This window comes from Rhinolophus sinicus, chromosome 3, assembly GCF_057876585.1.
Source record: "Rhinolophus sinicus isolate RSI-liver-muscle chromosome 3, RSI-T2T, whole genome shotgun sequence".
Classification (NCBI taxonomy): domain Eukaryota; kingdom Metazoa; phylum Chordata; class Mammalia; order Chiroptera; family Rhinolophidae; genus Rhinolophus; species Rhinolophus sinicus.
Window position 1 is genome coordinate 68,962,650 of NC_142503.1, and position 14,083 is coordinate 68,976,732.

Here is a 14,083-nt window from a genome sequence, read left to right on the forward strand (position 1 = left end):
CAGTTTATTAATGGAGTAAGTGGTTTAGAAGATGTGGGGTGGAGGGAGAGCAGGGATGTACGTTACTGTAGTGCAGAGAGGACAGCAAGGATTAAATGAAATTGGCTTTTAAACAATATAATTTGATTAGAGAAATGGAAACTGATGAAGATTGCCTTGGAAATGTAATAAATGCGATCCGAAAGCTGGAAGTGGAGGTTGTCAGCACGTAATGATGCACTTCACTTTGTAATGTGCTCCTTTAAGTAGGAATTATGAAATGGATTCTTTGATATTTTACATGAGAAGAAAATGAAGGATTTTTCTGGCTGAGGAGAGCAGCACTAGACACAAATCAAAAGAAGAATGGGTTTGATTTGTTATTTTGAGTTTGCTGAGCCCCTAGGATACTTAGGTACTCTCGTTGGGGGGAGATGTTGAATTTGTCTTCTCACCATTGTGAAACGACTTTGTGCAGGGCCTTATTAAATAACTTCAGAGGAAAAGTCTGAAACCGTATCTCCTAAGCAGTGTCACCCCTGATCTTGGGGTTGTCTTTGATGTACAGATTTATGGGCGAGCACAGGATGAGAAAAAGGAACTCTTTAAACAGAAGAACGCAGCATCTACTGGAATGAAAGAGTAGCTGCACAGTCAGTGGAATCCTTATATGATCCTGGCTGGGGTGGCTTCTTGGAACGAAGGGCTCTGATGCTTTTGCTTTTGTGGAAAAGCTAGCAGCACTTTCAAAGTTCCTGCCCAACGCTCTCGGGAACGGGTTCTTACTGTGTGCATGTGGAAAGAGGAGGGAACACTGGGTTTGTGATGATGACCTGTAAGTCTGATTCACCAGGAAGGCTATTCTTCACCCAACTTTTATGTCAAAGGGTTGCGCGTGGAAATATATATTTGGAAGACTTTAAATCATCGATTCCCTGGCCTAAGGCTTCAGTTAGGGAAAGGAACTTAAGCAGTAAGGAGTTGTTGAACTTACTGAAATTCAGATTTCGGCTAAGTGGTTAGAACTGACATGGCAAATGGTAAGCATGCATAGCACCATGCTTCTCACCTGTGCGTGGGGCAGACATCACTCTTCAGTGTGCAGTTTCTCTCTCCGTCCAGATGCAGCCTCATCATTGTCGTTGAACCAACCACCATTTCAGGCAGCTGCTACCAAATCGATCAGCATTACACTGGAGATAAAATGTTTGCCCACCACACCCCCCGCAGTGGATTATAGTGTGAGTTGAAAAATGATCTGGACATTTTTGAGTAGAAGACCGTTCCGGGCCCTCTCTTCTAACCAGAGAACAGAGGAGAATGGCCCCCGTTACTAGCACCCACAAAGCACCTTCTAAGCACATGCAGGCACTCGTGACAAAAGGGCTGAAGATCAATTTCACCTTCAAGGACATGATTCTTGAAGAAGCATTGGGACAGGGAGGGCAAGGTGGCATAATATAAATGCCAAGTGAATGCTTTGTAGAATAAACAACAGTTTAAGAGAGTGAGTGGAGCTTAAATCCTATAGGACTGAAATCTGAGAACTATCTTCAATAGCCCGGTCAACTTAGCGGATGTGCTCACTTGCATTGCTGGTCTATGTAGAAAGTGAAAAATAGTGCCTTCATAGGGAAGTATGGGGAGATGAAAAATATGGGGAAGGCAAAATCTTAACAAAATAATGCAGTCTGAGAAGGAGCAGAGCACGCCAATAATGTTCTGTGGTTACCTCCACCGTTCGTGGTGGCTGGCTGCAACAGACTGATCCACTTTCTAACAGCATTAAGGTGGAGGGGTAGTTGTCAAAGAACTGAAATATTGGAGTTGTGGTCAGGAATGGTGAGAGCGATGAGGAATAAATAAATGGATAGTTTAGTACTTTTTTTTTTGCTTGCACTGCTCTTCATCTTGGGGTGGAGTGAGAATAACAGAGAAGGTGTATTTAGACCCTGATGTACATTTAAAATGTGAATGCTTGACATAATTTGTATAAGAAATTAAAATATATGGAAAGTGTTTTGCTCAAGAAGTTTCCTAATATAGAGCATCTTTTCAAATGACCAACTAGATCCCTGCATTAGTTGATTTCTGTATTTTACTTTCTAATATTTATAAAGTTTGAGTTTTGTTATTCTTTTCCTAATATTTGTATTGTTAGTGTCATGCTCATCTAATTAGGTATTAATGCAGTTATAAGGAAAATATTTAAGGGATTAGGATATTTATAGATTTGAATACTGTTTTATGGTAGGCCACATAAGGTAATCTACTCATAGTTCAAAAAGGTATTCATTAAAAACAACAGATAGACTTTTTTTAAGGGGAAAAGAGCATACAATATTACATTTGGTGTAACTTTTTTCCCACCAGAAATTCATTTCTTAAAAGTTTGGTGGATCAAGTCCTCAAAGTGAAATAGATGGGGATTGTGTTCTTTGTTCAGATTTTCTTTAATTCATTCCTTGCTTTTTTTGAGGATCCTTGTGACTAGGATAGAGATAACCAGAGAATAAACAATTTAAAAGCATCGTTATGTAAAGTATATAAAAACTAACAAATTTTTGTTGAAATAGAACCACTAAGCCAAACTACTGTATTTGTAGAAATTGATGCTCCTTCAAATTCACGATTCAACAAAACAGTGGAATCTGAGAAGGGGCAGAGCACGCCAATAATGTTCAGTAGTTATCGCGACTGTTCTTGGTGACTGGCTGTAATGGACTGATCCATTTTCTAATAGAGTTAACGTGGAGGGCTAGTTGTCGTTAAAGAACTGAAATATTGGAGTTGGGGTCAGACGAGGTGAGAGCGATGAGGGATAAATAAATGGATAGTTTAATACTTTATTCATCCACCAAATATTTATAGTGATTAGATTATGTGCCAGGCATAGTGATAAGTCATGAGAATACAAGATGAGTAAATAAAGCCATGGTCACGAACAAATAGTTGCATTTTAAAATGAGTGCTGCTAATGAACATAGATTGAAGAATTTTTTGAGCACACAGAGGAGACGTTCATAATTCCAACTTAAGTGAGGGGAAAGCTTCACCAGAGAAGTTATGCTTGGGCCTGGAGGTGAAAAGGAGTTTGCCAGGCGGGTCGGAGGGTGAGCGCCTCCCTGGCAGATGAGAATGCTGCATGGGAATATAAGACTGGAAACGGCCTTGAAGTTCATTCATTCTACTTTCCCTACTATCAAAACCAACCTGGACAGAACTGTGTCATACATCTTTCTAAAAATAAAAATCTGCAGAAAAGGAAGTCATTTTGAGTTTGCCCTATGTTTTCTGGTAAAGAATTTAGCAGTGAAATTGAAAATCATGGTAGTTGAACTGTCAAACCACATTTTACAATCAGCATTACTCATAAGTCAACAACATTCTTACCTTAACGTAACTTCCCCCACTTCAAGGACCCTGTCATTTTTGTGGGTCCCTGGCAGTCCGAGATCTCACAGAGAGCTGCATATACCTCCAGAGTGGAAGAAGTTTCTGGGTAGCCAGTAGCCTGTTTCAGGTCCTACCTGGGAACATAACTGGAAACTCGGTCCTGAGAGAAAGTCTGAGATGCTCCTGCACAGTCAGCCCGTAAGATATGTGCAGAGGGAATCTAGCTTGCTTTCTCACCACTGTTCTTGTTCTTCCTCAAGAAGAACAGAATGACCTGTTCTGCAAGTTCCAAAATTTACCCTTAACGAGATCTCTTTTAAGATTAGAAGATACTGTTTTAGGAAATACAGTACTCAAGACACTCTGAGGTTTCAGAAAACAACAGTAGAAACACCCTGGGCTGAGTTTGTCCAACCACTGTAGCCACTCCCAGAATTCTCTCCTGCAGGCCTCTTTCTAGGATTAAAAACAAAACTTGGCTGGGGGAGATGGGGAGAGGAACAGGTGGAAATGTCTGGAAGCTGTTATTTTTTAATCTAAAGAATATTTAATAATTAATATCTGATTTCTCTGTTCCTCTCTCTGCTTTAAGGAGCCAACTGTAAATATATATATATATATTTATATATATTTATATAAATATATATATATAAAATATATATATATATATATATATAAATATATATATATAAAAAAAGTGTATATATATATATATATATATATATATATATATATATATACACTTTTTTTTTTATGAAAGCATATATATATAAAATGCTTGGCCCTTAATTGTGACCATCTTGATTTTGTGGTTTTAAAGATAAAGTCTCATCTACCTTGTCTCCATCACTTATTTGCAGGACACCGTTGATCACATGCCTTAGTTTTATTACGATGATGATGATTTTTTTTAATAAAATGGGAAACATAATTTCTACTTTACAGTTCCTGTGAGCATTAGACATAAAGTATGTAATATAAAATGCCTGTCACATAGTGGTTGCTGACTAAAGTGCAGCCATTAGCAATAATAAAAACTATCTTTGAAACCCCTGGTTTGCCATGTCTTTATTCACCCTACAACTGCTTTAAAAAGGTTCTAAATAGTAAAATAAAAGCACTACATTTAAAATTTAAGTATTTGGGATAAAATATTACAAAATGTCAAAAAAGTGTGGGTGTGTGTGTGTGTGTGAGAGAGAGAGAGAGAGAGAGAGAGAGAGAGAGAGAGAGAGAGAGAGAGTTAAAGAGTTATGGGTGAATACATGTTGCCCCTCACATCTAATTAATGAACTAATTAAATTTTGTTTCTGAAGTGGGCTGTTGACATTGTCAGTGATGCAAATATGATCCACTTGGATTGGGAAGATATTATCAGACCTACTTTAAAAATATTTTTTATCTTATGCTTTTAAAAGTTTTGTTCTGTATACCTCATGTATATAGTTTGCCAGTGGTAGTAAATGTATAATATAAAATATATAAATAATTGTACATATATTGGAGCTATCAACTCAATTATTTAAAACTTTTTTTGTTGAATCATAACCATAGAGTTTGGGAATCACTGACCTAAGTCGCAATATCTATTATTACAGGAAAATTTTTCTCATTGAATCCAGTTTGCCTTCTTGTTTGAACATGGGCTTGAGATTTAGCAAGGTTAAAAAATGAGCATTTTTAGATATGTATGGACAGTCTTATTTTGATTCTTATTCTACATTTCTTTGCTAGTAATTTCTATCCAGTGCAGTGGTTTTAAAATTTGTTGGATTTGCTTTCTAGTTCCTAATATGAGGACTTAATACAATTTGGGAAATAAAAGATACTAGAACAGAGCCACCTAGGTCAATAGGTTTCTGAAGTTTGTACTGTAAACCTTTTCTTCAACATGCCTCGTGTTTTTGGTTAGGGGCTTCTGAACCATGTGGTGAACATTTGCTGACTGTCTTATTTGCAGAATCCATTATTTATGCCTCCAGTGAGATTGTGTTCTTGGCAATGGTTTTTAGAGTCCTGTCTTTTAAGGGCATGATACTGCCCTACCCTGCAGAACATTCTACTTCTTATCTCACAATGCAGTCATTTCTGATAATTGGAAAACCTGTTCGTTGTTGTTTTTTTTGTTTTTGTTTTTTTAAATTAATGTTTATTGGGGTGACAATTGTTAGTAAAGTTACATAGATTTCAGGTGTACAATTCTGTAATACATCATCTATATATCAAATTGTGTGTTCACCACCCAGAGTCAGTTCTCTTTCCATCACCATATATTTGATCCCCTTTACCCTCATCTACCACCCGCTGGCCCCTTACCCTCTGGTAACCACTAAACTATTATCTGTGAGTTTTTGATTCTTCATTTGTTGTTGTTGTTGTTTTTAAAGAAGAATAGCACAATTTCTAATCTCCTTCTTTGGCCTATGAAGCCCTTAAGAATATGGCTTTCCAGAGGTGATTTCTCTTGCACTGATAGTTAACTTGGTCATATGGTTACTATCCTATCCTACTATATCTTATCCTATCCTGGAAAAAAAACTGTAAAACCAGAGACTGTGTTGTGATAACACTTTATTTCCAGAAACTGTGGCAACAAAGGGATAGATAATAACTACAGAAAATGGCTCCTTCCTCCTTTTTCTCTCCCTCTCTTTTCCCTCTTTAACCTGATGCTGCCGCAACTTCTAAGAGCCAGAGTTGACCCCACTTTTTCTAGGCACTGGGTTAACTGGGGTCCAGGGAGCTTCCTCTGCATAACCACACATTGTTCTCTCCATCTTTAGAACCCGCTGGCTCTGATCAAACTACACAGCATAATACACCCTCAGAAACAAGTAATTGCTATCGTTAATTTTGCTACAGTTAGCTACAGCTAAAATCCTGTAAGGCATACATGTTACTTTCATTTAATATGAAAGGAGCTCCATTTTCATCGTTTCCTTACTTTCCTATGGAGAAGGAAATATTTACATGTACCATAAACTGCATGTTTACTGCCCTCCATTAGACTTGTTTTGCTCTCACCTGTATGTCTGGTCTGGTTTCTAGTATTTTTGTTTTTAGGGTTGTTTTTGTTTTGCCTAGGGTAGGTTGAGAGCCCTGTGGGGAAATTTTCAATTATTTCTGCTGAAGTTTTCCAGAGCTGCTAACAATGCCCTTATGTGTCGTCGAGCCTGTGTAAAGTGACTTTGACAAAGACTGTTGGGAATTCAGCTTGTCTTCATTTTTCATAAAGAAATTATCAAGCCATCTTTTGATCTTTTTTCCAATAATCTCTTATGACTGGTGCAGCTTAGTTTTTCATAGCTTCTGAAGTAAAAACAAAATTGTCTTTTTTATGCACAATGGTAGAATTCTTCATTCTGTGACACAGCCTCAAACTCATACTAATTCTTCCCTTTAAGGCTTTGTGATGCAGCTAAAAAGATGGACAAATTGGCAAAAAATAAAAAATCAATTTTTATTTGATTGCAAGTGGAAAAGGTAAATTAGCCTGTCTATCTCAAATCTGCATTCACTACCCCTCTGTAGCTGCTAGTTTTAATAAAAACAGCTGAAGCAATGGAAATTTGGTGTGGAAGAGGGCTCTGTGAATGTATGATTGGATCTTGCTGAAATTAAAGAAATTCTGAAAACATTTTGTACCTACAGGCTTTTCAAAGTAGTATTCCATTCATACAAATTTAGATACATAATCAGAGTTTATCACAATCCTCTGTGCGCTTCGTTGCTTCATTAAAAATTTGTAACCACAAGCCTCTTTATGCGGCTGTTTAATGAATAACTCCCATTCACAGACTGTATTCAGCATACCTGGGAAGTCTTTGGGGCCTCTTTCATGGCCTGCCTTACAGGGGCCATGCCTTATATTAATTCTATCTGTGGTTTGTTTAGAAATCAGTAGCTATTAGAGAGTGTATGTGGGGACAGAGCCAGGAGAGCAGTTTCCAGGCTCTCGGCCTTAACGTGGAAAGGTGCTGGTTCGGGTAGTAGATGGCCATCAGCTGTGATCAGATGGCCATTAGCTGTAACCAGTTAGCCCTTAGCTACTAATATAACTGCCGTGGCTACGCTGGCAAGGGGGTTGGTTAGTTGGCAGAGAAGCACATGGCAGATTGCGGCTCCTTCTTCCTGTGTCTCCTACCCAGCTGCCAGAGAGAATATAGTGGTATGACTCCCCTATCTATGGCTCCGTTGGTGTTCCTTTTTGGCCTCACCATATCCTGTGTTCTTGTGCGGGGAGTGGGACCAGATGCCCTGCATGACAGTATATATATTTTCCCTCTGACCCTTTCCTAGATTAAAACTGCTTAGGTTTATTCACACTCTGTACAAGAACCTACTGTGTGCACACAATGATTTGGCACTAAACCAAATTACGTAGTAGGTGGCTCTTATGGATAACAGTTAACGTTCAGGAGGCTGTACGTTTTCCTTAAGTTAAATATTGCTTACTCTTTATTTTGTGTCCATATAACCAAAGGTATCATGGAGTTGGGTTGCCATGACAGTTTTACCGTCAGTTTGACAACTCTGTAATCATTATGTGCTATCACTAATGTACTATTCAAGAAACTTTAAAGTTTCTGTTCTAAAAAGAGATGAAGAATCTTCACAAGTAAATAATTTATTTAATGTTTGAAGAAATATATGGCTAAAAGGCCTCCGAATTATCATCAGCCTATGTATGAGGGTTTCCAGATAATTGCTCTAGATTTTTTCAAGTGCTTATGACACTGATAGTGTCAGAAATGAAAGGAACAACGCAAACAGTGTGGAAACTGAGAAAAAAATTCTAAGTTGGTTCAGTAACACCTCCTCCATTTTTTAAAATTATCACCTGGTTTAGATTTAAAAATAACTTTTCCATTGCAGACTTCCAAGTTTATCCCAATGTTCTCAATGCCATGGGCTATATGTGGATGCACACTGTGTGTTAACAGTCCTTTTGTAACCATCTCAGGAGTTTTTTAAATGACTTGTTATTTCTGTGAAGTCACAAAAAAATGTGACTACTGCTGAAATATGCAAGAATTAGAGCAAGGTGATAGAATCTGGAGCACCTTGTAAAAAAGCCTGACCTTCTGCTTTCAATTCATTTAACTCCTACACAATCTTTTCTTCTCAAAAGTGTGATTGAGCTGTAGTTTTTTGTTGATTAGGATAATTCTGCAAGAAAGGTTTTTAAATGTTTTTGCCTACACTGTTTAGCTTGGGCACTTCTTGTATTCACACTCTGTACTGAGAACCTACGGGTCCTTCACTTAAATAGAGGGACCAGAGTTCTACCCAGAATTCCCTGGGTAGGGCCCGCGGGAGGAAACCGCCAGGGAAAGAGCGAGGTGATTTTAGGGAAGCAGTTATCTTTGTTCTGCACGCAGTTTAACTCTTCAGCACTGCTAACGTCAGTCATTGAATTGAAGGATGCATGCCTGGAAGGAGCCAGGTCATCCTGAAACCAAGCAGCAGAATATGCAGTGGAAAGAACATGGGCCTTGAAATTGGACAAAACCTAGATTTGAATTCTGGGCTTAGCATAGTGTCTGGTGCAATAGTAAGTTGTTTTTTTTTTTTTTTTTTTTTCCCCCAGCTTATGATAAAGGAACAGACATCTGTTCACCTTTGGCATATAATTAAGGATGTTTGCATCACTCACTTTTCAGTTATGTATCTTTAAAATAATGCCATGGCATGTCACACATCATAAAAACTCAGTTTAAAAACAATTTGGGGCATTTTGCTATGAAGAGCAACTTATTCTCTGAAGATAGCTTTTATACTTGATATTGTGCAATGGCTGATGTCAAATCTGAATTGAGTTTTCAAGAAGAGTGTCAAGCAATTATGCATTTGTTCCTAGCTGAATTCTAAAGTGGTTTTTCTCTTTCATATATACCTCATTTAGTGGTGAAAATGATTCATAAAGGCAATGTATAATCCAACCTGCCTATCAAGATAAAACAGTCTCTAGCCCACTGATTTAAATATCTTTAAGAAGAAATAAATAACCAACAAAAAACTCCTGCCCATCCATGACTAAACTACAAAGCCTACTTAATACCGATTGTAAAATTAATGGAATGATTTATAGATAAACATTAAAATATTTCTAAATTGCGTCTAAGCCTATATACATAGATTAGTTATAACAGGTTAGACTTCCTAAATATTTTCGGATATTTAGTGATAATTAAGTGCATATCCTCTTAGAATCAGATGCTATATATAGTGTTGCTGAACAAATTAAATTGAAAATTAATTTAGAGGCTAAGTGTTGAGGTGGAAATGTAAGCTGACCTTGATTTCAGACAACGTGACCTTTTAAATAAGGTATAATAAAGCTTTAGTCTTATCTTTTTTTGTTATTAAATCTGTTTCATATTTGTATAATTCTAGGGTAAGACCATACAACCTTTCCTTAGTCCTAAATCATTAAATAAATGAACATAGTATAGGTTCCCAGAGATTGCTGTGTTTCATAGCTATCAATTTATAAATTCAGTTTTGGAACTATGAAAACAATTGCAAATTTAATTCTGAGATCATGGTAATTAACTTTCATTAGTTATTTTTTTATTGACTCGGTTGGGTAGGAGATCTGTTTTCTGTGTGACTCCTGAGCCCATTCAATTAATACACGATGATACAGCAGTTTTATGAGTTGTACCCTGAAATTGCTTATTTGGAGAACAGCAGGTTTCTCTAAGGAATATTTACTTGGGATTTTTTTCTTTTTACCTCGGTAGTAGTACAAGTCAGGAACTTTCTAGACCAAACCAGAACTTTTCTGATAAACATAACCTCATTTACCCATTTTTAAAAAATGAAAGTCCTGTTAGGTCTAGTCTGTCACAAGGGAATGATTTTTCCTTTAGCATACAGATGAGAGAGCAAAGTTAAATTTAATAGATAATCTTAATGTAATGAATATGCTGAGGATCCGTAAGTATGGCTGTTTTCCAATTTGAGTTCCCTAAATGGGGGCAGTAAGCACGGGAGCCTGTGGTCAGCTGGAATGAATGAGGAAAAACAGCAGTGACCTTTTCATCGGAGGAAAGACATCACTCTGCCTCTTGCTTTTCGCGGGTTATGTGTTTGTGCTTTAAATGTATGACTGAACCTGAAAGTTCATCTCTAATCTTGATCCACAGGGAAATGGCAGAAATCCTAACCAGCCAAATGATACAAATTTAAATTTCCTGTGGAGGAAAGGTCAATAACGTTCTGTTCACTGGGGACAATCTCATCACAGCGAGGAATCCTTCTGATTAAAATTCCTGTTGAGAGCTAGTGATTTGTCTGATTGAAAAACTAAATAGGTCCTTAATCACCTAGATAAGATGACATCACTGGGGACTCATAAATTGTCCAACAGATGAATACCTTCTCTCAAGTATCAACTTCTTTTTAAAATTGAAAAACAAAAACATTGGGCTGCATTTAACAGCAACTATTTATAGTTCTGTGATGTGAGGCCTCCAGTTTCCTATAATTCCCATTGTTCTCTAAAAATAAAGACCCATTTAACTGAGGAGGTCAGACAAGTGATCTTGTGATGGATGTGAGTTATTGTTCAATGTGTCAGACCAGGGAGAGTGTCACAGCAGCGTGCCAGCACTGCTGGAAACCTCCGGCTTCACGCGGGGCCTGCCGCCTGTGCCCAGTGTATGTACTACCTGTTCTCACATGGTTACTGGTGAGAGGACAACACTCTTGTGGGCGGTTTCTGCCTTTCCAGTGGAAAACAGCCCTTTTATAAGATGAGCATGTAGCCAGCATATTTAGTTGGTAACAAGTGATGGACCTAATGAGTTAGGTCAGCATGGAGAAGTTTCAGTTCCCCTCCCCTGTCCTTAAAGTTATTGTGTTTTAATCTTGGTGGTTTTGTGTCTGCTTCACCTACATCTAACGAGGACCTTACTATGACGTCTCAACATAGCCTTTCGCCTGAATTTAAAATAACTTGAGATACAGCATTTTAACCAGAGGCCAACACTACAGTGATGTTGCATCCTTGTTACTGTTTCTCATATTAGGTTTTACTTAACAGTCCTTCCTTGTAATTAATGTCTGTATTTTCCATCTCAATTTTTATGTACATGGCAGTGTCTGTTGTCTTTCTGTTTTGTAAAACAGAAGAAAGTAATCAAAAATAAAAGTCAAGAAAAGACCTAACTGCAGATGAGGTGCATTTCCAGTCCCATTTTGAAAGCACCTCAGGCAGTTCCTGTCTCCCGGCTCTGAGGTGTATGCTGGGAGCTCCTGAGGAGACCAGGTACTGTGTCTGCTTTCACAAAGGCCCTGGGAGTCCTTGTTTGAAGCGTCTCATCTTGTCAGTGCTGAAGGGCTGGAGGAGAATGCAGGGATTTCTCAAAATCGGTAAATCCTGACATTTTGTCTTTAATCTCTTGTTCAGTGTGAACTCTGTCAGATGCTCTGAGAAGACACCTAATTACAGTCTGAGTTGCTACCCAGGGTCTAAAACTACTCAAGAAAAGGGCTCTCTGTTCCGGAATTTGAGAGCCTATATATGTGTGTTCTGAGCTTTTGGCTTTTCATATGAAATTATAATAAATTGTGCATGAAGGTGAAACACAGAGGATGATGCTGCCTTATGAAATTGAATTTAGTGGATGGTTAATTCTGATGACGCTGAAATATTGCTCATTCTGAAGTAGGCACATTGGTGCCAGGAAAGTCCTTGATGCGTTTGGCATGGAACTGTGACATTTAGCTATTAGGCTGGATGAAGCATCTCGGAAAGAGCTGAAGGGGCGAGGGCTAAGTAGACTTGAGTGGTCTCCTTTCTAATGCACTTGGGTCATTCTCTGTGTGCCTAATTATAACTAAGAACTTTATAGATTTCCTACGTAATAAATGCATGGTCTGTATTCAAATGGGTTTAGAAGGCTTAATGGTCAGATAAGCAAGTTTGGGATATATTTTTAAAAGTCTAAGTTGCACATTTTCTGTTAATAGAATGCAGACATATCTTGTGTGTGAAAATAAATTTAAAGTCAGAGAAATAACATAAGTGCTTGGCATCATGATTTGCTTTGCTAGCACTAGGGAGGAGTGTGTGTGGGTGACAGACCGTGGCATCCAGTCTACCCTCAAATAATACTCAGGCTGCTGAGGGGAGAGACAAAGACAGCAGGGATCTACAAAAGTGGATTATTTTCAAGAAGGCTCCAGATGGGATTTTACTTATTTATTTAGATTTCATTGGGAGACACATCCAGTTTTGATGTATCGGACATCTATATAAATGAGCAAAACAATAACGATCTAGGCCTGTCCTTAAAGATTTGTAAGATGTATCCTATTTTTCTATCATCCTTTATGATTTTTAAAATTTCATTCTGGAATAGTCTAGAAAGATCACATTGCTCATACCAAACGTAAAAAATATCCAACAATGTTAATTGAATATATTTGGCTAAATTTACTGTACATATCGGGGAACTATAATTTTGAATGTTTAAATAGCGAGTGAAAAAGGCTTTGCCAAGGTCAATATTTTAAAAGCATTGACTGTTTATGTCAGGGACATGCTCCCCTGCCACCCTATCGAAAATTGCAAAACTGCTTCCAGTTCTCCCAATACACTTCCTTTGCTTTCTTTTGTTTCTTAGCTTTTATGACTTTCTTAAATACTAAGCATCTTACTTATTCTGTTTATTTTCTGTTTCTCTCTATCATAATATAAACTCCATGGGGACAGAAATTTTGTCTGTTTTGCACACTGTTGTATCCCCATTGCCTAGAACAGTGCCTGGCATGTAGTTGGTCACAAATGTTTGTTGAATAAATAAATAAATGAATTTTATGAGACTGCATTCATTCATTCACCAGATATTTATTACACAGGTACTGTATGACTGTGCCTCCTATAAGTACCTATCTTGGTTTGGGAATATATCCATTTAGTTAACACTTTATTAAATGTGCAATTCCAAGCACCCTCATGTCCAAAGAGTCTGTAATTTTCAGTATGTGTTAATAGGGCCCTACTGATCTGTAAGGATACACACTAAAAAGATTTCTATAGGAATACCTTAAATACAAAGTATGTAATTGAATCACTCTAAGTGAATCATGTACTTTTAGAGGATAAGAAAGAACCAAAGAAAAGAGAAATCTTCAAATTCTACAGGTCATGAGATACTTGCCAAATTATACCATGTTTTCTGTCACTTGACAATCTGAAAGGCTGTTAAGGTGTTGGGAACCCATGCCTGAACTTGAAAGCTGGCTCCATCACTTACTGTGTCACTTTGGGCACGTTCCTAACCATTTTGTGTCTCAGGGTCTGCGTCTGAAAAGATGGGTTGAGGTGAGGCTGAAACGAGATAATACATGTAAAGTGCTTAGGATGGTACCCAGTACATAAGAGGTGCTCATTGGTGTGGGCTCTGCCTAGCACAAAACAGTTTCTATACTTAGTTTGTTTTTGCATTTTGTTCGTTTGTATTTAGAAATAATGTCTGCAATATTTTCCTCACCATGGGAAGCAAGTGGCCTAATGAATAGAAAGGTAGTCAATGCATTAGTACTCTTTTTCAGATGCTCTATATTTGCTTGGTTTCTAAAAATAAGTACTGTGTCATTCCCACTCTAATATGTTTTTTTGGAGAAGGAGAAAACATGATGATTGAGTATTGTCTAATTGTCTTAGCTCACTGTGGCTTTCACTTTCCAGGGGCGC